The 27,322-nt window shown below is 43.2% G+C and overlaps 1 protein-coding gene across 12 annotated transcripts in view; it reads right to left on the reverse strand.

Annotated features, from left to right (window-relative positions):
• Nucleotides 1-27,322, reverse strand: part of PAM (peptidylglycine alpha-amidating monooxygenase) — a 321,951-nt gene that overhangs the window by 294,128 nt on the left and 501 nt on the right. The window lies entirely within an intron of this gene.

A 27,322-nucleotide genomic window follows, 5' to 3' on the forward strand; every position in this document is an offset into this window, starting at 1 on the left:
CGTAAGCTGGATAACAGTAAGTGTCTATGTGATACAGCTGTTGTAAGCATTAGAAGACACAATTCTCAGAACAATGCCTAGTCCACAAAAACAGCATAAAAATATTGCAACTACATTAGTACTGAAAACATTTCTGGGCTTAATGTGTGAATGCAAGACTCAGTATATAATAGCTAACCTTCTCACTTATGTTTCCTGGCCTGCATTAGATATCAAGATTTTAAAGAAAACCATTATCTTGTCTTTTATTTCCTGTCAAGAGTTCGTGCTTGTAGAAAGCTAAAATTATTTTACAAATATAGCCTGGTTGAGAGGCATCATAATGTCAGGGGGACATCCAAGACATGGATTAAAGTCCTGGTTCACAGTCAAGCTGTGACTGCACTTCAGCATTCAGTTTTTTTCTCATCTGTAAAATGAGAAGGTACCCATCGAATTTCTAACATTTCTTTCACACCTAAAATTCTGTCTTGTAACCTTTAACATTCATGTCAATCTTGTCAGAAAGGAATTTAGGTGAACTTCTGCTTATAAAAGGACCTTCCTGTGGCAGTTTTTCTTGAAATTCTCTTTCTCTAGGCTCTCATACTTCAAAATGTATCCTCCTATATACTGTACATACTTCCCATCCCTGCAACACCAGGCTATAAAATAACCCCAATGTTAAATGACCAGAAACACAAGAATGAGGTATTAGCAAAAGCATCCATTACTAGCACAGCTGGGCAAAAAAATTAATAATGCCTATTACTGTGGTAAGGGAAATCAGTCCTGAATATTCACTGGAAGGACTGATGCTGTAGCTGAAGCTCCAATACTTTGGCCACCTGATGCGAAGAACTGACTCATTGGAAAAGACCCTGATGCTGGGAAAGATTGAAGATGGGAGGAGAAGGGGATGACAGAGGATGAGATGGCTGGATGGTATCACCAACTCGATGGACATGAGTTTGAGTAAACTCCAGGAGTTGGTGGTGATGGATCGGGTGGCCTGGCGTGCTGTGGTCCATGGTGTTGCAAAGAGTCGGACACAACTGAGCAACTGAACTGAACTGAACTAATTACTGTGGTATGCAATGGTTTTATCCATATTAATGAATAGTACTGTGTCCTAAATTCACATCTTTTGGAGCTGGATAAGACCTCAGAGAAGTGTTTCTCAATCTGGGCGTTTCCTCCCCCAGAAGACATGTGGTAATCTCTGGAGCCATTTTTGGCTGTAACAGTTAAGTGAGTGCACTGGCAGAGTAGAAGCCAGGGATGCTGCCAAACATCCTGCAGTGCAAAGGACAGATCCCACAGCAAAGGATTCGCCGACTCAAAACACTGAAAGTGCGGGTGTGGAGAATTCCTGGTGGCTCAGGGGTAGAGAATCCACCTGCAATGGAGGTGAGGTAGATTCGATCCCTGGGTTGGAAAGATTCCCTGGAGAAGGAAATGGCAGCCCACTCCAGTATTCTGGACTGGAGAATCCCATGGACAGAGGAGCCTGGCGGGCTATAGTCCTTGAGGTCACAAGAGTTGGACATGACTGAGCGACTCAACAACAGAGCAATGGCTTTCCATGGAACCAGCACTGCACCCAAGAGAGCAGTTTGGAAACCTGGTCATCAGGTTGGCGTGGGGAGAGCGCTATTGGCCTGAGCAGACAGGAGTCCTCAGCCACATCACACAAGGTGCATTATTAGTTCTTGATGAAGTGCCTACCACATTCTACGCAACTTACAAGTGTCCCATGAACCATGCAAGTGATGCGCCTGTTTATGATCATCCAAGCCTCGAACCCAATTCCATTTTGCATACAAATAATTTTTTGCATGGTTTTAAAACTTCTGTGTTTAGAAATGAAATTGTGTAAATCAAGATAAGATGGTTATTTTGTCTGATGTGGAACTTCTCCAAGAGTTGCTCATCATTCTGGAAAAATAGCATCGCCAACCAGCAGCGCCATTCCCAGTATCTGACTGGGCAACACATCAAGACCCATTTGCATTTGTAACCTTCTTAGGCACTGTTATTCTACAAATAGGCGCAAGCTTCTGAACACTGCATTATGTCTTCCCATGGAATAATTAAATATTTGCATATTAAAATACATATTATTTTATTATAAACCGCTTGATCTGTATCACTCTTTTATGTTATGGTTAGAGATCTTATATAAACATCTATTTTAATTATGCATGTAGACAGTTATATTATATATGAATTTCATTTCAATGTAATAAAGAGGGCACTGAAAAATACATGCTGTATTGAAACATATATACTATCATATGTGAAACAGATCGCCAGTCCAGGTTCGATGCATGAGACAGGGCGCTCAGGGCCGGTGCACTGGGATGACCCTGAGGGATGGAATGGGGAGGGAGGTGGGAGAGGGGTTCAGGATGAGGGACACAGGTATACCCATGGCTGGTTCATGTCAATGTATGGCAAAAACCACCACAATATTGTAAAGTAATTAGCCTCCAATTAAAATAAAATAAATACATAAAATTTTAAAAAACTAAAAAAAAAAAAAAAAAACATGCTATAAAAAAGAGGCATTGGATCCAATAGGGTCCAATGAATACTTGCTTTACAGATTACCTCTTTCAACCCCTTCACTTGATGGAAGTCAAGCTGGAGGCACAGACAGGAGCCCAGGGTCTTCTGATGACAAGAACAGGGCGTTTCCACAACAGGTAATTCTCTTCTGCTCTGATCTTAGATCCATGCTATCATTACACGTGAGTTCTAGGGACTGCCTGATTTCACATTCACACAAAATACTCCCTCCAAATACACAACATAAACCTGACCTGTACAGCATCAACTGACAAAATACTCCCACGGGAACCGTACCAAGGACCACCACCCATAGGAAAACTAAGCTTCATTCACTGGGCTGTTTGTCTATATAATTTCCCATGTAAAAACAAAATGAATAAAAACGAGAATGACTCATTTCAGGGGTTTCTAATTTGGCAAGATTAAATCACCACAGGTCTAGAATTTTCCTGGCACCAAACGCCACAGACCAGGCTTTGGAAGGAAACAATAGCAGTGACCTACTCGAGCAGTCCCATAACTCATTTTACCCATTCATATGGGGTCCAGTTTTCATTTCAGTCTAAACACCACAGAGACCAAATGCCTGTTTTGATTACGCTGACTCCTTAATATGAGTTTTGGTAACATAACAATCTCCTTCCTGAAACCTTAATTTTCCCTCTTGTTTACTTGTGAGGCAAACATTAATTGAGTGCTTCTGGTACAGCTGAAACACTGCACAGAGGGCGCTAGGGAATTATAAAGTATAAGACAAACTGTCTGCCATTGAGAATGCCGCTACCTTAAAAAAGGAGACAGAATAAATATAAACACATAAACACCAGTACAGGGTAAAATCAAGGAGACCGCAGGAGAGCAATATGCAAGTTTTAAGGCGAAGACGAATCAGATGTTAAACAGCGACCACAAATCCCATGCGGGGAACTGAGTACCTGAAAGGCAGTCCTCCCAAGTCTCTTTTTTAATTTCTGTGATGCAGGCTTTCGCCTCTGAACTTACTCAATCTAATGGGGGGTCCCCCAGGGGCTTCTGAATACTTCGTCCCATCTTGTTGGTTAATCAGTTCACATACTTGGTTAAGCACTTCACATACTGAAATATTACTTTGTTACAAGCTACTTGATCTGTATTGCCTTTTATATTACAGTGTAGTATATACACAATATATATCTAAATATGTATATTTTATGTCTGTATTATATTTAAATATAGATTACATAATATCTGTACGTATTTAAGAAGATACCCAGTCTGCTCACACCTAAATGGCACGATGCCATTCAAATGCGGAGTCATAATTAACACACTTTTGCCCGCAGAATAAATGACTGCAGGTCTTTCGAGGGCAGGCAGAAATCTGGCAGGTGGCCTTGCAATTAGAGCACCACAGAAGACGTAAACAACCATCCCATACGCGTCTCTAATCTAGCAAAACAACTTTTCCCCTCTTTTATTTTCACCTATAAAAATGGAGAAAGATCACTTCAGTGACCTCTATTTTGCAGAGAAAGTAAAAGAAGAGGTGAAGCCAACATCCTCTCCGTTTCGGAGAGAAAAGGAAAAGACTTCCACATGGTAAACAGGGCCCCTGGGAATGAACAGCGGCATCCCCATTCCTCACATATTCAAATATAAATCTCTCACCTCTTAGCTGCAAAGCTCTTTTCTTAACGTGCTTTTTACCCACAGATTTCTTCTGGGAAGAAAAAGCCAAATTTGGACTAACTGTTAAATTCTCTGGTAGAATCAGATTTCTCACCCTTACTCACACACTTAAGCCACTATTTTCAGAAACTTTCACTTAAATACTTGAGTTTTCTCCATCTAACATTTTATTCATTCAACTAAAATGTACAGAACATTTGCTAAACTCTAGGTACTGTGCTAAAAATCCCAGCCCAGGGAAGCTTTGATTTTAATGAGGTAAGCAATAAAGGGAAATTTTTAAAGTAAATTACACAATATGTTAGACACTAATAAGTTCTATGGGAAAAAATGAGAGCCAGGTACAGCAATCAAGAATTAGAGGTGAAGGTTTACAAATTTAGATAGACTAGTCAAGAAGGTCTCAGTGAAAAAGTGACTAGAACAGTCTCCAATCAATATAAAATCTCCTTTCTCTCTAGATTATAAGTCAATTCATAAGTTGCTTCACCTTTTCCATCTTCAATTTTTATTGCTACGTGTTAATTCTGAAAAAGATCCATTTCAACTAAGATGAAGTTCCACACAAAGACATTGCTGTATACAGTTCCCACTTTCCTCCCCCTAAAACTTTTCTGCATACTCACAAAAACAAATTAGAAATATGAGGGAGCAAGACGGAAACAGAGCCGATACACATTAAAAAAAAAAAAAGAAAGAAAGAAAGAAACAAGTAACACTGGCATAATCTTCATAAGAAATGTATGGAATACAAACAAAGAAAAGGAGAAAAAATTTTGCTGAAAACTATAAAAGCAGCCATGGAACAATGGGAAATACACACTGTTAGCCAGTATGAGAAGAAGAAAGACTGCAAAAATGTTATTTCTCCCAAAATTAATTGCTAAGTGTAATGCAACTCCATTAAAAGTATCAAGGTTGAGCAGAACAATTCTAATGCCACTGAACAGGGCTTCTTACATATGGACCCGTGTAAGAACCCACCAGAGAGTTTTCTTGGACTACACCTGCTGTGTCCCTCCCTAGACTCACTAAACTGCAATTCGTAAAGACCACATATACTCTGCCACAGCTTCCCAGATAACTCTGATACACAGCACTGGGTAAGAACAGATGATCAGGAATAATAAATAAAAGGAAAGCTAACTGGAAGAAAAAGGATATGAATCTATTTTCAAGCTACAAAAATAAGATCAATGCAGTAGCTGAAGTATAGATAAACACACCAATGGGGAAGAATCAACTTCTAAACTTCCCAGGAATGCTCTGTACTCACATGTGATGAAAGAGAAGTCATAAACTAACAGGGAAGAAATAGGCTGTAATCTAACTTGTTTTAAGAAAACTGAGGAGGAGCTTAAACTTCAGCTATACTTCATACTACAAAGACCTACACACACACACACACACACACACACACACACACAGAGACAAAACCAGGTGCATTGAAAACTAAAATAGGTGGAGGGTCAAAAAGATAAGAACTAAAGAAATGACTGAAAAAGAAAAAATAAGAAAATTTAGTTGTTGGTTTTTTTTACCAGATCACTTAAAATGAAGAAAAAGGGGGAACAGACATTGACCCACAAATTAGATTAGAATACAAACAGTGAGCAAACAGATGACAGATTATAAAACAGTAAACAGAATATGATTCTATTCTATACTACCAGCTCACCTATTTGTTAGGATATATACTCAAATGCTAACAGTAATTGACTCTGGTTGATTTTTTTCCTCTTAGTTTATGTTCAGTTTCTTAATGTCATTCAGCAAATTTGTATCACATTTAAATTTTTTAAATGATAACTTTTTCAAAGCTATTTAGTTAATTTTTTCACTGATTTCTTTTTCATATAATGGCAATTTTGGCACATAATGCTGCTGCTGCTGCTGCTAAGTCGCTTCAGTCGTGTCCAACTCTGTGCGACCCCATAGACGGCAGCCCACCAGGCTCGCTCGTCCCTGGGATTCTCCAGGCAAGAACACTGGAGTGGGTTGCCATTTCCTTCTCCAATGCAGGAAAGGGAAAGGTGAACATAATAGTGTAGGCTTAAACTCTTCATGTGTGTTTTAAGCATTTTGTTCATCTTAAAAAAATGTTTTCTGCTAAATACTGCTTTGTTATTTCTTATAAATCTTCAGCCTGCAGAAACTTTCTGCTCTAATAGATTGCAGTTTTTTTAAACTGGAATAACTAATTGTCCAACCACAGCAGTAAGTTATGGCAACTGAGTACTCAATAAAAAGGATATACTGGAGCAAACCAAATTTCTATTAATACAACAGAGGATAAACGAGTTTGGCACAGAGAAGGTGTAGTCGTTCAGTCGTGTCTCTTTGCAATCCTATTGACTGCATGTAGCTGCCAGGCTTCTCTGTCCACAGGATCTTCCAGGCATGACTACTGGAGTGGGTTGTTGTTTCCTTCTCCAGGGGGTCTACCAGACCCAGGGAATCGCACTCAGGCCTCAGGGGACCTGGTAAATAACTGCTCAACAAATGAGTCAGAATAAGACTGTTCACCAGTTTAAGGGTCCTACCCTAAGATATCAGCAGGAACAACCTGAATGTCCAACACAGAATACTTGCAGCACTTTTTTTTTTTCCTACAAAATGTATGCGTGCTCTAAGATAAATCCAAAGCTACAAAACATAAAGAACATTCACAATCCCAACAGATCAGACTAGATTTAAAACATTTCTATTTGGTCCAGAATTAGCAAGACACCTAAAAAAAGGAACGCATGCCTGCAAAAAGTTCTAAGTGACGTTACATTAAGTGAAATAAGCCAGTTACAAAAAGACAAACACTGGATGAGTCTATTTATATCAGGTATGTAGTCAAATTCATAGAAACACAGAGTAGAAGGGTGGTTACCCAGGCCAGGGGGAGGAGGAAGTGGGAACTGGTTGAGTGGGTAGAGTTTCGCAAGATAAAAAAGTTTTGGACATCTGTTATATTATGACTACTGAACTTTATACTTGAAAATGGTTAAGATGGTAAACTTTGTGATGTGTGTATGTGTTTACTACAATTAAAAAGTTGATAAAAAACTCTTAAAGTAACATAAAATGCCTCACATTTCACCAAATTACCAAGTCAAATGCCTGCTGTTGCTTCTGTTCAGCTTTCAAGCTAAGAATGCACGATTTTCACATTTTTTAATTGTTGGAAAAAAATTTAGAGAGTGATATTTTGAGACACGTGAAAACTGTATGAAGTTTAAATGTCAGCGTCCATCCGTAAAGTTTTATGTATTGCCTAAGGCTGCTTTCTTGCTCTTACAGCAGGGCTACATAGTTACTTCAGAGACTGTATGTGTGCATGTGGTCAGCAAAGCTTAAAGTATTTACCCTCCTGGCGCTTCATGAGGAATGTTTTCTAATTCCTGATATGGGGTGTGGGAAACCGGGCTCTCTTCTGCACACTGAGTGTAAACGGCAATGAAATACAACACAAAGCAAGGACTTCGCATCTCCATACCTGTTAACCCAGCAGTGTTAGTTTGTCAGAAAGAAATGTAAAACTCACAGAAATTTTTATATTAAACAAACTGTTGCAGCAAGATGAACCCAGGAAGTCTGATTCTAGACCCTAAGCTCAGAGCCAAGACTAAGGCACAGTCTACACTTAAATACTGAACCAAAGAGAATAAAACAGCTTCTCGTGTTTCATCAAGTAACAACTGTTAAAAACTGGTATTCCTGAAGTTCTATTATTCTGAACTAACAAATAACACCTTAAAGTGATTACTATCAAGTTATACATTTATTTTAAAAGACATTTTCTAGGTTGAACCATATGAAATTACAGATATTCAAAGGTTTACAATATGAGTAGCAGGGCTCAGATGCTAAAGATGGCTCAGATGGTAAAGAATCTGCCTGTAAGGCAGGCAACCTTGGATCCTTGGGTTGGAAAAATCCCCTGCAGAAGGAAATGGCAGCCCACTCCAGTATTCTTTCCTGAGAAATCCCATGGACAGAGGAGCCTGGTGGGCTACTGTTCATGGGGTCACAAAGAGTCGGACACCACTGAGTGACTAACACTTACCTAATATCATAAAATGAAAAGTAGGCACAGATCAAACAAAATCCATCCTGAGTATGGATGAGCCCCAAATCGAAAGCTTACTTTCAGCAAAACAGCACGTCTGTTGCATAAATTAATGTAATTACTTGAATTTTTATTGATTGTATAGTTTTGTTGGCATTTAATTTGCAAGTTTGTTTTCTTTTATAACTTCATAAGTGCTATAACCTGACATTTATTCTGCATTGGCATCGATGTATGTAAAATTATGACACACACAATTAAGTCAAACGGAGGATGTTTTCCTTGGAAAAGGAACTCTTTCCAAAGTTTGAGGACACTGTGTATCACGTGAACATCAAACGCATCCTACCACAGAATTTTGAGAAAAAAAAAAAAAACCAGATCACAACCCACTTGCACTCTGTCTCACAAATCAGGTGTTAATGGCTGACAGCAGAGCCCAACCATCAGGGCGAGCGGGTGAGGGGGTAACAAAAAGACCATTCTCACAAACCGTAACACTCAAAACGAAGCGGCCATCTCTGAGCCTCAGTTTTCTCTTCCGTAAAACTGGGACAATGGTTTACACTGTGGGGTTACAGAATGCATCAGAGGTACTCCAGGGAAAGCACATAACATCTAATAAACACACCTAACAGTAACTGAGCAGTTAACCGCATGCCAGACACGCACGCAATCTGTTGCATGTTTGCATGCAATTGCATACAGAATGTATGCATTTCTGTTGCCGCTTTCATGCATTTTTAGGCATATGACACTTTATAGACATCACTCAAAGAATAATTAGAGCCACCACACTCTCTGAAATAGGTCTCAGCATATCCCTGGTTTTAACAATGCTAAAGCTGAGGCCCTGGGATGCTCAGTCATCTGCCCAAAGGTCACGTAGCCAGTGAGAGGCCAGGCCAAGACAGGCTCGTAACGTCTAACACTAGGAAGCTGTTTTTCTTCTCCACACAAAAGTACCTCAATCAATGGAAGCAATCATGATGATATCGGTGTCCCTAGTTTACCCAAATGAGAACACACAAATGTTGCTTCTCTTAAATCTAGCCACAGACCGTCTAGTGCACTGCAGCCTCTGAGGGGTCCTCCAGCCACTCGGATCATAAACCTTTCTGGAATGATATTTTTTCAACTGGTGTTAGGCTTCTCTCTATAAAATCGGGGGCAGACGGCGTACCCTTCTTTTCGAAAGGCTTCAAAATTTAGCTGACAGCAGTGTCAACATCAATGTCCTCTTCTCGGGGTGCTAAACGGTCCCTCCCGAGCCTCTCCTCCTCCGTGTCCCCATGGTTGGAAACTCTAGACTTAGCCACGAGGCATCAGGGTGTACACACACAGCGCTTGTGGGAGGGAGACAGAGACATCGTCAGCACCAAGTACGCCGCCCGGATGAAAACTGCTTGGTGCACAGCTGGTGACTAAACCCCAGAAAGGCCACGCCTTCAACAATGAGCCTGTTTTCTCCTTATCTTCTATGTTCTTCCTGCTTGTGTGTGTTAAGTCACTTCAGTCACGTCCAACTCTTTGCAACCCCATGGACTGTAGCCCGCCAGGCTCCTCTGTCCATGGGATTCTTCAGGCAAGAACACTGGAGTGGGTTGCCCTGCCCTCATCCAGGGGATCTTCCCAACCCAGGGATCGAACCTGCAGTTCTTAAGGTCTCCTGCATTGGTAGGCCGGTTCTTTACCACTAGCACCACCTGGGAAGCCCTTCTCCTGCTCAGAATGGAGCAAAAATGACAAAGATTTTCAAGTTCATTCTCAACTGGCAAATCGGCTTATTTTCATTTTTCAAATGAGTATTATAGTAGAGTGATAAAATAGATAATTTTCAGAAATGAGAAAAAATGTTGTAAGGTGATAATAGTTCTCAACCACCCTCAAACCTTATACCCTAGAATCAAGTATACAAGGTACGAAAAAATAAATGTTTTACATTGTAACAGAGTCTAACTTTTTTTGGAGAAAACAGCCACCAGCAGTTTATAACTCCCAAAAAAGTTTAACCAAAGCCCTACAGATTTGGTGTGGTTTTTTTTTTTTTTTGGCCCTGCATAGCTGCAACTTTGAAATGTTCCAAAATACTTTATTACATGGCCCTGCTAACATGTTAGGTTTAAAAACAAATATGAACCCCTTTGAGAACCAATCTAAGCCTGACTTCATTGGTAGAAAAAACATGAGAGAGACACTATTAGTGCCATTTTTTCAGAGTCTGTAGAGAGTGTTCAGGAAAACTATTAACTATTATTAAGATGCAGTTAGGTAAGAATCAGAGTAGACAATATGAAGAGTAGTAAACGTACTTACAAAACAGAAATAGAGTCACAGACACAGAAAACAAATGTATGGTTACCAAAGAGGAAAGGAAAGGGGGGATGAATCCTGAGTTTGGGATTCACATTCACACACTAGTATATATAAAACAGACCAACAAGGGCCTACTTCACAGCACAGGCAACTGCACTCAGTATCTCGTAAAAACCTACGACGGAAAAGTGAAAGCGTCAGCCACTGGGTCGTGCCCGACTCTGTGCGACCCCATGGACTGCAGCCAGCCAAGCGCTGCTGTTGGTGGAACACTCCAGGCAAGAACACTGAAGTTGCCCTTCCCTTCTCCAGGGGATCTTCCCAACTCGAGGGTCCAACCCAGGTCTCCGGCATGCCAGGCAGACTCTTTCCAGTCTGAGCCCCCAGGGGAGCGCAGGCGCCGCTCTGCTTGCCTCCACAGTGGAGAAGAATCAAAGACTCCATCACTGTGCTGTACCCCTGAAACTAAGGCAACACGGACCAAGGACGGGTGCTGCCGGCCGCTCAGGCGGGGCCAGCCCTCGGCCACCCCGTGGAGCGCAGGGCAGTAACAACAGGAGTGAGAGCAGCCATCCTAACAGGTAGGCACGGCAGAAGTAGGGAGGGGCAGCTGTCCGAGCGCTTGCTCTGTGCCAGGCTCCGATCTAAGGGCATTACACGGTCATCTCGTCTCTTTCTAGGTGACACAGGGCCCTAAGGCAGAGTCTGCAGATTGCCTTGCCCAGTACTTAATACTATGTGACCTTGGGCAAATTATCTCATTTTCCTTACTTGCAAGTGGAGATAACAGAAGTTACCTCACAGGGTTGCTGTGAGAATCAGCCATTAAAAATACATCTGGTGCATAATAAAGACCAAAGGGCCAGTTTACTGTTATTATGATCTGATTTCAGAGATGACGACATGAGGCACAGAGTGAGTCACTTTTCCAGAGTCACACAGCTGGTAATGTCACACCTGGGGCTTGAGCCCAAGGCTGACTCTTAAGTCCATATACTTAACCTCTTCAAAAAAGCCCCTGCAGCTTTCAAGTATCTTTTATATATATACACTTAGTTATAAGTATATAAGTAAGGAGATCAGTCCTGAGTGTTCATTGGAAGGACTGATGCTGAAGCTGAAACTCCATTACTTTGGCCACCTCATGTGAAGAACTGACTCATTAGGAAAGACCCTGATGCTGGGAAAGATTGAGGTCAGGAGGAGAAGGGGACGACAGAGGATGAGATGGTTAGATGGCATCACTGACTCAATGGACATGAGTCTGAATAAACTCCGGGAGTGGGGGATAGACAGGGAGGCCTGGCATGCTGCAGTCCCATGGGGTCACAAAGAGTTGGACACGACTGAGTGACTGAACTGAACTGATGTATATAAATATATGTATATATTTATATTTGCATCTCAGGAAAATGTGTAAGAAGTTCATCAAGTAGGATAAATGGTACCAGGGAATGAATGACTGTGCTGGAGCCTACTGGCTAAGCACCCCAGGGTCAAAACTTCCACTGGATGCTGATATTTCACAAAACACAGACAGTCCCAGGTGTGGCCTGAAGGTCATGTTTTAGGGAGAAAGAACATACACATAAATATTTTGACTTGGAACAACAATGGAAGATTGCAAAACCAGAAACAGCAAAAAAAAAAAAATTGAAACAGTCAGAAACAAGGTTTTTTCCTGACTCCAGGAACAAATATACCTTTTAAAATATCCTGCCCTAACCCTCCCCGCCCCCAGCATCACCATCTACCTCACTCCTCAAGCCATGAAATTTTCTACCTGATACACTCTCTTCAACATATTTTTTGCTGATCTTATCACTTCAGTAACTATTTTGACCTTCTGGTATTTATGTTTTCGAGGAAAAACATTTGTCAAAAACATTATTTACTTAAGAACAAGGAAGGGGGATTCCCTGGTGGCTCCCCTGGTGGCTCTGGGGTAAACAGTTGTCCAGCCAGTGCGAGCGATACGGGTTCGACCCCTGATCCGGGAGGGTCCCACACGCCTTAGCCTGGGCACCCCAAGTACTCAGCTCTAGAGACCGGGGGCCACAGACACTGAGCCCAGGAACCTCAACTACTGCAATCCGTGTGCCCTAGAACGCCTGCTCCATGACAAGAAAGGCCACTGCGACAAGAAGGCTGTGCCCCGCAGCTAGAGAGAAGCCCGTGCCCCGCAGCTAGAGAGAAGCCCACAGAGCAAGGAGGACCCAGCACAGCCAAGACTACACCAATAGACAATAGCATTAAAAAAGAACTAGGAAGAGTCAAGATTTGCAGATGATGAAGATTAAAGTGGCAATAAATTTAATCTCCTTTTATTTTACCCTTTTCATAGACTTTCACCCTGCTGTTGATTCAGAAAGAAGGTATTCTCCTGCATGTGGAAGAGCAAGATCAAAATTTTCTTTTTCTCCTACTTGATAACTACTCGATAATACATCAAGAGGGACTGTATTTCTACAATTCATTGTCTTTATTTTTTTTTTTACATAAGCAGAATTAACAACTTATGGCTATCTTTTCCTTTAGTGAAAATCTCAATGCAGCAATAAGAATGAAGCAAAGTAATGGAAATGCAACAATTAAAAACTTTGTATGTCAGATGTTTTTTTTAGAACAGGGGAGCTATGTTCTTCCAGTTGACCAAAAAACAGCCACTTTTCTAGGTAAAAGTCAAGTATTCACCAAGGCTCACTGACTTACTATAAGAAGCTTCTGTGCCAAACTGTTAGGAAATAAAAAATGGTTAGTTTTAAATTGGTCAGCCAAGTAGTACAGGAAAATCCTACCACACCAGCTTCAGGAAGCTTCCTCAATGTTCCTCAGGTAAAGGCTGTTTTACATGCCAGAATAAGAAAGCCTATGAAGATTAACATGTTCACCAAATAAAATGTAACACTGCAATGTCAAATCTGGTGAAACTCTACTAGGATGCATTTAAGCGTCCTCCAACATCAACAGATTAACAATGCATCAAACTGTCCCATGCACTATCAAAAAATAACAAAACAGCAACAACAACAAAAAAAAACTGATGAAAAAAAAATACCCAATGATATTTTTTAAGTCTAAGAGAGGAATGAGTTTTATCCACAAGGCTGGAGCACCCAATAAGAGAAAAACAGCAGACTCTTTTGGGTGTTTAGCAGAGAAGGGATCAGTTTGTCATAGGACCACATGTGGCCTTTCAGAAAGTCAGAGAAGCAGGCTGGGCCAAAAAAAAAAAAAAAAAATCAATAGAAGCAATAAAATTCCCACAAAAAAACGTTCACATAAAGATGATATGAATACACACACATGGACTGCATAGTTTTTTCATTCACATCAGTACAACAACCGATGTACTATCATAATTTGGAAGAAAGGTTATTGGGTTCTTTTGTTCCTCCTCTTGGCGGGCCCTCTGTGCTCTAAGTTATACCAATTTGAAATGAACAGGACTTGCAGAACTCTAAAATAAGCATTTCACACCTAGTTTTTTTTACCAAGTATTTCATTTATTTCACCCCGTATCATACAGGAAACTCGCTCTAACATACCTAATGCAGCTCCTCTATGAGTCATTCCAGTAATACAGAGCTAGTTTAGCAAGTCTGTGGCTGCCCTTTCCCATATGTGTATTGAATCAGGTCAATATGAATTGAATCGTAGCCCTAAAATGATGTTCACGTCTTAACTTCTAGTACCTGTGAATGTGACCTTATTTGAAAATAGGGTCTACGCAGGTGATCAAGCTTAGGTCACAGGAATGGGCTATCATCCAATGACTGTGTCCTTAATAAACACAGGAAACAGACAGTGTGATACAGAAGAAAGGCCAGGTGAAGACAAAGGGAGAATTCTATCGACAAGCCAAGGGATGGCTGGAGCTACCAAAAGTTCAGAGAAGGGTGGAGGGGCTCTTGCTCACACTCCGAGAGGGAAGCAGCCCTGCCAGGACACTGATCTCAGAGCCTCTGGAACTCTGAGACAGTCAGTTTCTGAGGTTTAAGCCATTAGCCTGTGGGCTTTTGTTAGAGCAGCCCCAGGAGAGGAACACACAGGCCGTGGCCTGAGTTGTCCCCAGCTTGCAGGGTGTGGCTGGGCGCTCGAGACACCTCCCAGAACGCTTGCAGCACCCACGATTCCACCCTGGTGCGAACTGGTATGAAAAACCCGGAGATGAGGGTAGGAAATACGTCCTTCTGAAATGTTAAAGAGGTCCTGTATTTGTTTAAAACACATTTTCCGTGTTTTACTTCCCTTCCTCCGTACAACCACGCTGGGGAAGAAATCGGTAAGCAGACAGGGAAACTAAACCTCGGCCAGCTGGATGTTCTGGCCAGTGTTACATGAACACCAGGGCAGAGCTGCTGTTTGCATCAGTTTTTCTCTAGTAGGGAATAATATAACCCTAAATATTTTCATTTGGAACGACGGTGGCACTTAGAAGTGGTGCCTTTTCAAGTGACCCCAGGAAGAAAAAGAACGACATCACACAGACTGAGTAGGCTGAGGACCTCCGTGACCCAGGCCAGGCGGAGCAGATCAGAAGAAACTGGTAGAAAAGGTGACACATCACTTCTGAACTTGGCCTTGAAGGAAGAGATGGAGAGACTAATAGGAAAGAGGTACTGTGGGGGTTGCAAAGAGTCAGACGTGACTGAGCGACTAAGCCCACGGTGCATGGGCTTCCTTGGTGGATCAGCTGCAGGGTCCTCCTAAAGGACCCGCCTGCAATGCAGGAGACCTGAGTTCCATCCCTGGGTTGGGAAGATCCCCCGGAGGACAGCATGGACACCCACTCCAGGGACGGCATGGACACCCACTCCAGCATTCCTGCCTGGAGAATCCCATGGACAGAAGAGCCTGGCGGGCTACAGTCCACGGGGTCACAAAGAGTTGGACACGACTGAGCGACTAAGCACAGCACAGCACCATGGTGAATGCATGAGACATCAAGGAGAAAAACAGTCAAGTAAGTGGAAGGTCTCAACAAACACGAGGAAGGCCTTCAAGTGACTGACTGAGAAGTCCAGGGAGAGCTGAGATGGGCTTAAAGTAAGAGATGGGCTCTTCCACTGAGCTCATAGAGGGGTCACCATCGAGAGACTCAACACGTAGACATCTCTGTCAGGTTTTTAGCAAGGTGGGAAGAAGGAAGCTGTCCCAGGAGCAGTGTTAAACTCAGGTGAGTGGCCAAGCAACCTGGAGTTGTGCGGTTTTGAAAAGCTGGTTATGACCGAAGAGAATGTAATGAATCTATTCAGACGCTCTACGTTTCAAGCATTGGCAAGGCATCCTTGACATCTTTCTTCTTTCCACCTGTATTTCTACACACCCTGGGCTCCTTGGGAATCTCTGGGGGAGAGGGGTCCCCATGCCAACCTCAGGACCTTGTGCTTGCTCTTCCCTCTGCTTAGAAGAGGGTTTGTGCATTGTTGAGTTCTCCCGTTTCATTTGGGTCTTAGTTCAGACGCCACATCTTCAAAGAGGTCCTTCTTGACTATCCTATATGAGGGGACCTCCTCTGTCATTCTCAAATTCCTTACACAGCTTCATTTTTCCTTACAGGACTTATCTGAAATTATATATATAATAATGTATATATATATTTATTTATAAAAAAGCAGAGACATTACTTTGCCAACAGAGGTCTGTCTAGTCAAGGCTATGGTTTTTCCAGTAGTCATCTATGGATGTGAGAGTTGGACTCTAAAGAAATCTGAGCGCCGGAGAATTGATGCTTTTGAACTGTGGTGTTGGAGAAGACTCTTGAGAGTCCCTTGGACTGCAAGGAGATCCAACCAGTCCATTCTGAAGGAGATCAGTCCTGGGTGTTCATTGGAAGGACTGATGTGAAGCTGAAACTCCAATACTTTGGCCACTTCATGCGAAGAGTTGACTCATTGGAAAAGACCCTGATGCTGGGAGGGATTGGGAGCAGGAGGAGAAGGGGACGACACAGGATGAGATGGTTGGATGGCATCACCGACTCTATGGACATGAGTTTGGGTGAACTCTGGGAGTTGGTGATGGACAGGGAGGCCTGGCATGCTGAATTCCATGAGGTCGCAAAGAGTTGGACATGACTGAGAGACTGAACTGAACTGAATATTTATATATTTATTATACTTATACTTAACTTATATTTATATATTTATTATATTTATATATTTTTAAATTTACTGATTAACCACCATGCCCATTAATATGTCAACTCCATGAATACAGGGATCTTGTGTATCTTGGTCATAGAAATAGTCCCAAAGCTTGGCATAAAGTTTAAAACTCACTAAATATTTGTTGAATGAATAAAAGAAAATTCCATCTTATCCCCAAGTATAACTGATGTTATCCCCTGAATCACTTCTCATTGTCACTACCACTTCCCAGTACATACAGCAGGCTTAGCACCTCCTGTCAATCCACTTGGATTAGTTCAGAAGCCACCCACCACTCTCCACTGCCACCCAGGCCCCCCTCCAACTCACTCCCCCAACAGATGACCCTACCAAAACAAAAATCTCATGGGGTCAGCAACCCCTGTTTCAACACTCTCCACAGTCCTTGGGATAAAGACCAAACTCTCAACTGGCCCCAGCCTGAGTATCCAGCCTCACCTTACTCCATTCTCCCCCGAATTCCAAGTCCTCAGTTCCTTGATTCCAGCCTATTCCCTTCTGTTGTGGGGCTTCAGCACTAACTTCCCTCTGCTGTGTGCAACACTCTTTTCCCTACTTTTTCTCATGTTCTCCTACTCATGCTTCTGTTATCATGCAAACATCACTTCCTCGGGGCGGGGGGGAGGGGTCCTGTTATACAAACCCACAAAACCTACCGCTCTATTCAGAGCACTTACCTGTTTGCAATCACGCAATTATTAATTGCTGTGCTTTTAAAAAAGTTAATTAATGACTCTCTTCATCTTGGACTCTACGCCCCACGACAGCCGCGGATCACTAATGTTTTGCTCCCTCTCGGATCTCCAGGGTCAAGAGTAGCCCTGGTAACATGGCCAGAATAAGTGATGCTGAATAAGTGATGTGTGCATGTGTGCAAAATCGCTTCAGTCGTGTTCGACTCTTTACAACCCTATGGACTGTAGCCCCACCGGGCCCCTCTGTCCATGAGATGAGATTCTCCAGGCAAGAACACTGGAGTGGGTTGCCATGCCCTCCTCCGGGGGAATCTTCCCATCCCTGGGATGGAAACTGCGTCTCCTGCATTGCAGGCAGGCTCTTTACCGCCTACCCTACCAGAAACACAAAGCTAGAAGTTAATCTCAAATACACAGATGTAAAAACTTTCCACAAACACTTACAAAAAGCCAAACACAAAGAAATTAGTGGAAAACTGTAACAGGATGACAAGCTGCTATTAAAAAAACAGGAGACAGGGAAAGCCCAGGGCAATGCAAACTTTGAAGTGGGGCTGACTGCAGACTAGAAAAGAATGGGACCAACACGCTCTGTTTTATTAAGTAACTGGAACCAGTTCAAACAATTTGTTAAAACTACATAGTTATAACTTAGGTAATGGCAGTAACTAGGTGAAAGGTTACATTTACATATCCTATTAACAGACTCCTTGACTCATCAATCTCTCTGGAGACATTTATCTATGCAAAGAAACCCTTCAGACTCTCCTCCTCGGCACTTTCCCTTATAAAAATTCTCCCCAAAGTCCTTAGTCCCCTGGAAAATGTTTTAAAGACATTTCACTGTGGTCGATTAGGCATGCAGTAATAGCTAAGCGAGGCAACTTGGCCATGGAGGAAATGGTTTATAATAGAACAAACCTACTTTGCTCCTGATTAAAATTACTGGTGTGCAACTTGACAAAATGCACACCCTCAAAAGTTCTGAGCACGACAGGAAGTCACAGGTTAAAGGACGAAGCCGAATATGTGACCTCAGGGTTACTGTTATAATCACCTAACGTCAGAACCCAGATCCCTCTAAATTCTCTGGGGGAAACAAAGAGCTGATCACTTTATTTTGATTTCCTTATTTCAGGCCGATTTTAAAATAAGATGTTAACAGTGACGTGGGTGAAAAGCAATCTGGTATCATTTCCTTTCACGTGAACCCGTCAGTGACTCATGCAATAAACAGCAGGTCTCCTGGTTCGTTTCGCTGCTGGAGCCAGTTTTCCAAAGATGATTTACCACGCCCAGCCTGAGAAGGGGCAGCGTGAAACTGGTGAAATTCTGCTCTTCAGAAATACAACAGACAACAATGATTTCTAATGTCACGCTATCTGTATAAAGAGAAGGGAGGCACAAGTCAATGCAAGCCTAAAGCCCCGGCTAGGAACCGTGGCAAACAAGCAGGAAAGAGGAAAAGGAAAGCACATTGAAGACTGATGTGACCATCTTTGGGGGAGAGGAGGGAAGAATGTGGCCGGGGGGGTCTCCAACCTTTTCCACTCCTACCAAAATAAAATATTTTTAACTCATAATTTAAAAAAATAAAACATTTAGCAAAGTAGCATTAAAACACTGAATGGAACAAAACCTCCCTAACTGAAACCTTTATGGAGGGACTCTGCTGCTGCTGCTGCTAAGTCGCTTCAGTCGTGTCCGACTTTGTGCGATCCCATAGACGGCAGCCCAACAGGCTCCCCCATCCCTGGGATTCTCCAGGCAAGAACACTGGAGTGGGTTGCCATTGCCTTCTCCAATGCAGGAAAGTGAAAAGTGAAAGTCAAGTCGCTCAGTCGTGTCTGATCCTTAGCGACCCCATGGACTGCAGCCTACCAGGCTCCTCCATCCTTGGGATTTTCCAGGCAAGAGTACTGGAGTGGGGTGCCATTGCCTTCTCCGATGGAGGGACTCTACATTAGTACAAACCCTGATAGCAGCTGACCTTGAATCTCCCAGAAGTTACTGCAACTGGAGAAGGATTATCTGTGGAAATTAGTAGGGCAAGCAAGAGATAAATGTATAACTCATGTAAGTTTTCTTTAAACACTATAGAAGCCTCCTCCTGCTGCTGCTAAGTCGCTTCAGTCATGTCCGACCCTGTGCGACCCCATAGAAGGCAGCCCACCAGGCTCCCCTGTCCCTGGGATTCTCCAGGGAAGAACACTGGAGTGGGTTGCCATTTCCTTCTCCAGTTACTTGCAAATGATCATCTTTCTACTTCAAAATTAACATTTCCTCTTTATGAAAGCTTTCCTCAAAAGAGTTCTACAAGGGGGCATCCTTAGCAGGTTCTGGGTAGTGAATATAAGCACTCAATAAGATCAACCTTTAAAACAGTCTAAAGCTTTGATTTTTTAAAAAACATGAGTTAGTCTTCGTATAAGTGAAATGTGACCGTGCTACAAATAACGACCATCATGAAGCAAATTCCTTCCAGCACAGGTGTGTGAAATTCACAATATCTGAAGTTTTCAAGTCATTACTTCTCATAGAAATAGCGGATGGTAGCCAGATTCTTGGAGAAGGCAATGGCACCCCACTCCAGTACTCTTGGCTGGAGAATCCCATGGATGGAGGAGCCTGGTAGGGTGCAGTCCATGGGGTCGCGAAGAGTCAGACACGACTGAGCGACTTGACTTTCACTTTTCACTTTCCTGCATTGGAGAAGGAAATGGCAACCCACTCCAGTGTTCTTGCCTGGAGAATCCCAGGGACGGGGGAGCCTGTTGGGCTGCTGTCTATGGGATCGCACAGAGTCGGACACGACTAAAGTGACTTAGCAGCAGCAGCAGCAGCAGCAGCCTGGTTCTTCCGTAAGGGTCTCCACCTGTACTCTTTAGAACTCCTACCCCTGTCCCTTGTTTTGCTTACGTTGTGACCGCAGCACCAGCAGTCAACACGGCAGCCTCAACATGGGTCAGAATGTGTCCCTTGCGGCTGCCGCAGCTGTTGGCTAGACTGACAGTTACAGAAGGACAGGAAGAAAGTTGTGCCGGCTCTTCCCAAAGATTGTGGTCCACGCCCTCCTCAACGCGAGCTGCCCGCGCCTGATAGGAACGCAGATCTGCTGCTTTTCTTGGGTCCTGGCGCTTCCCCACCTCCACTGTGTCATTTAAGGTTGTGATTTACACTTCTGTGTTTTTGTGGGTTGGTTTTCTTTTTTTCTGAGTCCAGTTTCTTCTTTTCCTGAGGCTGTCCTCATAAACTCCCTGAACGGGAGCCAGGTGGAAACTTCCCTGTGCCCTCATCCTTTCCTTGCATGCAGGCGGCAGAGCTGGGTGGCAGCAGGCGCTGTCTGGGTGCTGCTGGACCAGCTGGGTTCCGGAACCTCGCTGCCCACGTGCCACTCTTGTTCTTGCCCGTTAGGCACAGCCTGGACTTGGAGCTGAAGGCAGCATTCAGAGACTCCAGCTCCTTCCAGCCCAGACCTCTAGCTCATGGTCACATGTGATTTTGAGGAATGCCACCTGTATGGAAAACTCGCATAGCCACATGGCCCCAGTCCAACCAGTCTCCAAGCCAACACTGCAGACAATTCTCTACATTTTCCCCTCAGCAGGTATGAGCTAAATACCGTACTAATTATTCATGCAGAAATATCTCCCTTGTACAAAGGAACCTCTATGAATCTAACACCATCTAACAGGCATTTCCATGCTGCCATAGTCAACAGCGTCTGCCTCTACTCATCCAAGAATACAAAAAGTCTGACGCTTTAAACCAGCAACATCCAACAGACCTTTCAGACCTTTCTGCAACAATGGAAATGTTTTATTATCTGCTCTGCCTGCTATAGTAGCCACTTGCCCCGTGTGGCTATTAAGCATTTTCCATGTGGCTAGAGTGACTGAGGAAGTAAATTTTTTCATATTAATTAATTGAAACAAGTCTAAACAATGTGGCCCCTGGCTAAGCTCCACGGCTAGTACTAACAAATAAGCGTGCCTCAGTTTCATGGATGCTGTCACAAGGAATGAGATTACTAGGTCAGAGACAAAGGATTACGTTACTCAAAAAACAAAAACCCAGTAGCAGGAGTATTAGCATAGTTATGCCAGTGCTATGAAACCCAGTTCCTACAGTATGATGGGTAGAGGGCAGGCAATACCTATCTACCCAATGATTTGCACTAGAGAGGGGATTCCTGAGCTTAGAGTGTACCAAATCTTTTATAACGCACAGTAAACTGACCTATGCTTTGCTCCATAGACAAAGACTACTTCTATTTTCCATAGCTATATGCTGTACCAAAGTCCCTGAAAAGATAGTCTGGAATGAAAACAGTCAGCACCTCTGCTCACAAAATGTGCGGACACCTGAGGGACTAAGGGAGAGCTATTTCCCAACAGTGGAAGTTCAAACACATCTCTGCAAGCTACCCATCTCTCTCCAATCCTGCTTGAGTATCTGCTTCTAGATGGACTTCTTAATAGCACCATTGTGACAGCTTTCAAAACAGTTATCACTATAGCCTCTTCCCAGGCATTTTTCCATACAGTAGCTAGAATGCGGGTTTCCCAGGTGGTACAGTGGTAAAAAAGAATCTGCCTGCCAATGCAGGAGACACAAGAGACGCAGGTTCGATCCCTCAGTGAGGAAAATCCCCTGGAGTAGGAAATGGCAACCCACTGCAGTCTTCTTGCCTAGGAAATCCCATGGACGTGCTATCGTCCATGGAGTCGCAGAGAGTCAGACTTGAATGAATGATGGAACACGTGCGCACACGCAGACACAGCCAGGATGCACCTCGTAAACACAAACCTCATCAGTGCTCTCGCTCCAGCCTTCGATGTCATCCGCTGCGCTGGGGATTAAGCCAGCCCTCCTCAGCCAGCGCCACGAGGCCCTGAAGGAAGCAGGTCTGCCCCTACCTACGGGCTCATCCATCGCCTCTTCTAAGATGCTTTCCTTTAGCTGCACTAAACTTCTCTCATTCCCTAAAAGGCAGGCCATACGGTGGTGGCCCCGGGTTGAATACCAACTACAAAATGCGTCTGTTTTGGCCCCCATGATAAGTTTTAAAAACATTTCGGCCATTTCACATTTATGAAATATGAATATTAAGCTCTTCTTTAAAAATCAGGGCGTCTGGCAACACTTGGCTGCTTCCCAACCTGACCACGCTGGGCTGCAGTTGAGTTTCTACTGACCCCTTTAGACGAAGCCTGGGTTCTCCGGCTGCCACGCCGCTCCAGCTCTCCCTTCTTTATGCTTTTACATTATCCACCTGACTTCGGTTCCAAGCACGAGGCTCTGTTCGCCTTGGTCTGGGACACTCCAGTCCTCCAGCTTCTTCGGTCGCGGACTATCACTCATTCTCCAGGGTGTAGTACGCTCATGGGAAGTCTTCCCTGACCACTACCAACCCCAGTTGGGATCAGGCGACATCTATCCACTGAGGCCTCCACTATCATCCTGTGTGTTGTCTGTGGGTCTCTGCATTACTCCACACACCAATCACCCAAGACTGATTTTCTGTTTAAAGTCTGTACCTTGCCCCAAACTTTTAGGTCCTAAGAAAGTGACACTAACTGGCTTGTATCCCATTGCATGCCAGTGCCTACGAAGCCCCAACACATAGTAGGAGCTCAATAAACCCTTGTTAAATAAATTAATAAAGCCATTGGGAATGGCTAATTCAAAATACTGAAGGTGGCGATGTAGTCATATTTTTATGCACGTATTTATTTTAAAACTTTGGACCTCTGAATTGTCATTCTCCTCCCCCCAGAAAACTGAAATAACTACCTGCATAACAGGGATGAAACTAGTAACAGGCAATGGGCTAATAAGCACTTCACATTGATTAGTTCATTTAATCCTTTCAAGAGCCTTTGGAGTTAAGTACTTCCTTTATTACTATTCTTTGGCAGATGAGGAAACTGAGAATTTGGGAGATGAAAGGTAACTTACCCAGAGTTACAAGACTAGTAAATGCCTGGCGAGACTCAAACCCAGGCTCATCAAAACCCCAAAGCCAAAATTCTTAACCATACACAACTATAACTGTGAGATTTTTGATGCGCCCTGGATGATAAGAGACCACGTGTGGTAAGGACAAACCAGAGAACTATTTTCAGGCTGTTGAAAGTATAGTTCTACTCCTGCCATTAGCTGTGCAACCTTGGCTAAGAAGAAGGTCTTATTCTCTACATCAGTACGGTAAACTGTAGAGACAAGATGATGCCAACTTCTCTCTTGGAGGTGGGAGGAGAAGGGGATGACAGAGGATGAGATGGTGGCTTGGGTGAACTCCAGGAGCTGGTGATGGACAGAGAGGCCTGGCGTGCTGCGGTCCATAGGGTCGCAAAGAGTCGGACACGACTAAGCGACTGAACTGAACTGAACGCTCAGAAGACTTGAGAGCACACCAACTACCAACATAATGCAGACAGCCCTTCTCTTTGGCTGTTTGTACGTGCTTTCCACAATCAGCTTTTACTAACTGAAGGAGTTAGAAGGCGAGAGAAAGTTCTTACATGCACAAGAAGCTTTCTGGCTTGATATTCATGACCATTACACCAAATCACACAGGTCCAGGGCAGTGACAGAATCTTTAACCTCAGCTCACAAATAGGGAAATAAAGGTACTGAGCAATAAGGCCAAGCCTACAGTTACCTTCATATTCCTCAGGCTGCCCAGAAACCCGCCTTGCCTCCCTGTGTGGGCTGAGCCCAAGCTCTCAAAGCCAAGCGGTGGTGGTGGTTTAGTCGTTCATTCGTGTCCGACTCTTTGTGACCCTATGGACATCAGGCTCCTCTGTCCATAGGATTCTCCAGGCAAGAATACTGGACTGGGCTGCCATTTCCTTCTCCACTCAAAACCAAGGACTGGTAGGTCATGTCTATGAAATTCTACACATATCCTGCAGATGGGTGAATTCTTCCAAGGAGCAGGAAAAGAATCAGAAATGTCACCAAGTCACACCAAATACAACCTGATGGTCCATCTGGTTTTTCCAAGTGGGATTCCTGCCCATTCTTTGCGCCAAGTCAAACCTTTTTTAAATGGTTTCTTAAAAAATGTCTAAGAATCTTGCGACCTTTTTTTTTCAAATCTCGTAACTTTTTAAGCCAAATTCTAGAACCAATCCAGGGCCCACCAGGCCGCAAAGTGTTCAAGTTTCAACTGATTTCAATCTCTGTATCTTTTTCCTAGGCATTATAATTTCCTTTCTCAAGGACTTAAGAAAAAAATTGTATATGGACATCATAGATTCACTGACTAAAGTTAGAATTGAAATTTCTACAGTTTTTAATGGGCTTCCCCTGTGGCTCAGTTGGTAAAGAATCTGCCAGCAATGTGGGAGACCTGGGTTCGATACCTGGGTTGGGAAGAGCTACTGGAGAAGGGAAAGGCTTTTTAAGAGTTTTTAACATTTATTACTGCATACACATATATGGATGCTTTTCTGAGCCTTCATTCTAAAAATATAGATTTTATTTCCAAGGATGGCTCCCATTTGATGATGTAGAGGCACTTGAAATTTTATTTCAGAAAACACCAGCTTAACTAAACTTACTGTTTCCAATCTACTGAGTATATTCACCAAAAAGTGGTCTTAAAGGGCCTTCAGTAATGTATTCTTGACTACTCTGTCATTTGTAGTTATTAGAATATATGATATTTACATAAAATATGAAATAAAAACAGTATTTAAGTTAGATTGAAAGTTTCTCTAGGGTAAGGAATATATTCTATCAGTTAGTTCAGTCACTAGTTGTGTCCAACTCTTTGCAACCACATGGACTGCGGCACACCAGGCCTCCCTATCCACCATCAAATCCCACAGTTTACTCAGACTCATGTCCATTGAGTCAGTGATGCCATCCAACCATATCATCCTCTGTCATCCCCTTCTCCTCCCCGCTTCAATCCTTCCCAGCGTCAGGGTCTTTCCCAGTGAGTCAGTTCTTCAAATCAGGTGGCCAAAGTATTGGAGTTTCAGCTTCAGCATCAGTCCTTCCAATAAATATTCAAAACTGATTTCCTTTAGGATGGACTGGCTGGATCTCCCTGCTATCCAAGGGACTCTCAAGAGTCTTCTCCAACACTACAGTTCAAAAGCATTAATTCTTTGGCATTCAGCTTTCTTTATAGTCCAACTCTCACATCCATATATGACTACTGGAAAAATAATAGCTTTGACTACAAGGACTTTTGTTGGCAAAGTAATGTCTCTGCTTTTTAATATGCTGTCGAGATTGGTCATAGCTTTTCTTCCAAGGACCAAGCATCTTTTAATTTCATGGCTGCAGTCACCATCTGCAGTGATTTTGGAGCCTCCAAAAATAAAGTCAGCTACTCTTTCCATTGTTTCCCCATCTATTTGCTATGAAGTGATGGGATCAGATGCCAGGATCTTTGTTTTCTAAATGCTGAGCTTTAAGCCAACTTTTTCACTCTCTTCTTTCACTTCCATCGAGAGGCTCTTTAGTGCTTCTTCACTTTCTGCCATAAGGGTGGTATCATCTGCATATCTGAGGTTATTGATGTTTCTCCCAGCAATCTTGATTCCAGCTTGTGCTTCATCCAGCCCAGCATTTTACATGATATACTCTGCATATAAGTTAAATAAGGAGGGTGAAAATATGCAGCCTCGACGTACTCCATTCCCGATTTGGAACTGATCTGTTGTTCCATGTCCAGTTCTAACTTTTGATTCTTGACCTGCATACAGATTTCTCAGGAGGAAGGTCAGGTGGTCTGATATTCCCATCTCTTTAAGAATCAAAGGCTTTGACATAGCCGTTAATAGAAAGAAGCACATAGAAGCACATAGCACAATGCATTGCACAATATAGGAACTCATGAAATGCCTATTAAATCAGGAATTCATAAACAAGGGGCCACAGCTATTGAACCTCAAGTCTAAAGCTGACTTCTTAGGCCTTTTAACTGCTTTCTTCATAAGTAAGAGTGGTGCTAACACTGCTTCTTATGCCTGTGCTTTTAAATGGAAAATTTACAAATGATAGTGCACATGTAGCTTGTTTGAGCTAAATTCTGAACTTACTTTACTAAAATAAGTCTACTTCCTGAACTGTTGAAATTAAAAGCAAATTTAATTTTGCACCTAAGATGGAAAAAAAGAGGTTTTAGAGACTGTCAAGCACCCTAAGCAAGCACAGAACTTATTTCCAAAGACGTGTGCTAATAACGACCTTCTGCTATTTGAAAGCCTCTGACCACAGAAGAAATATGTAAGATCTATAGTTCTGCACCTTCGGGTGAGGAAGAGATGATTTCAATTCGGAACACTAAATATCAGACCCAGAAACACGAGTTTTGACCCAAAGCAGTCAGGGACATAAAATCAATCTTGTCTCAGATGAAGGACCTGAACTCAGATAACCAGAACACAGGACGTTCAGAAGACCAGGGACCACGGCTCAAAACCAAGGAACACACCCGAATCATCCTCACACCGACCCTCAGCAGCGGACAAAGCGGACCCACGGTTTACAGACGAGAACACCGGGTGTCCAGAAAAGGTCGCGTCCCAAGGCCACCTTGATGGGAAGGAGACTTAGAAGCAGGCTTCATTGCCTAGTTTCCAACTATCCGAGCTGTGGTTACTTTCCATCCCGCCTCTGCAATCACTCTTCGCGGGCGTGTTATCCTCTCCGGCTGGCAGAAAACGGGCAGGAAGGCGTGCGGAGCTGGGCAAGGACAAGAGACCAGAGCGCAGGGAATTTCCACCGCTTCCCGGCTCTCGCCGACACCCAGGCACCTCGGGCAGCCACTGGGCTGAGCCCCGCGCTTCCACCCGAAGCCAGTCCGGGGCGAGGGACGGGTGGAGGGGGAG

This window comes from Oryx dammah, unplaced genomic scaffold, assembly GCF_014754425.2.
Source record: "Oryx dammah isolate SB20612 unplaced genomic scaffold, SCBI_Odam_1.1 HiC_scaffold_5, whole genome shotgun sequence".
NCBI classification, from domain to species: Eukaryota; Metazoa; Chordata; class Mammalia; order Artiodactyla; family Bovidae; genus Oryx; species Oryx dammah.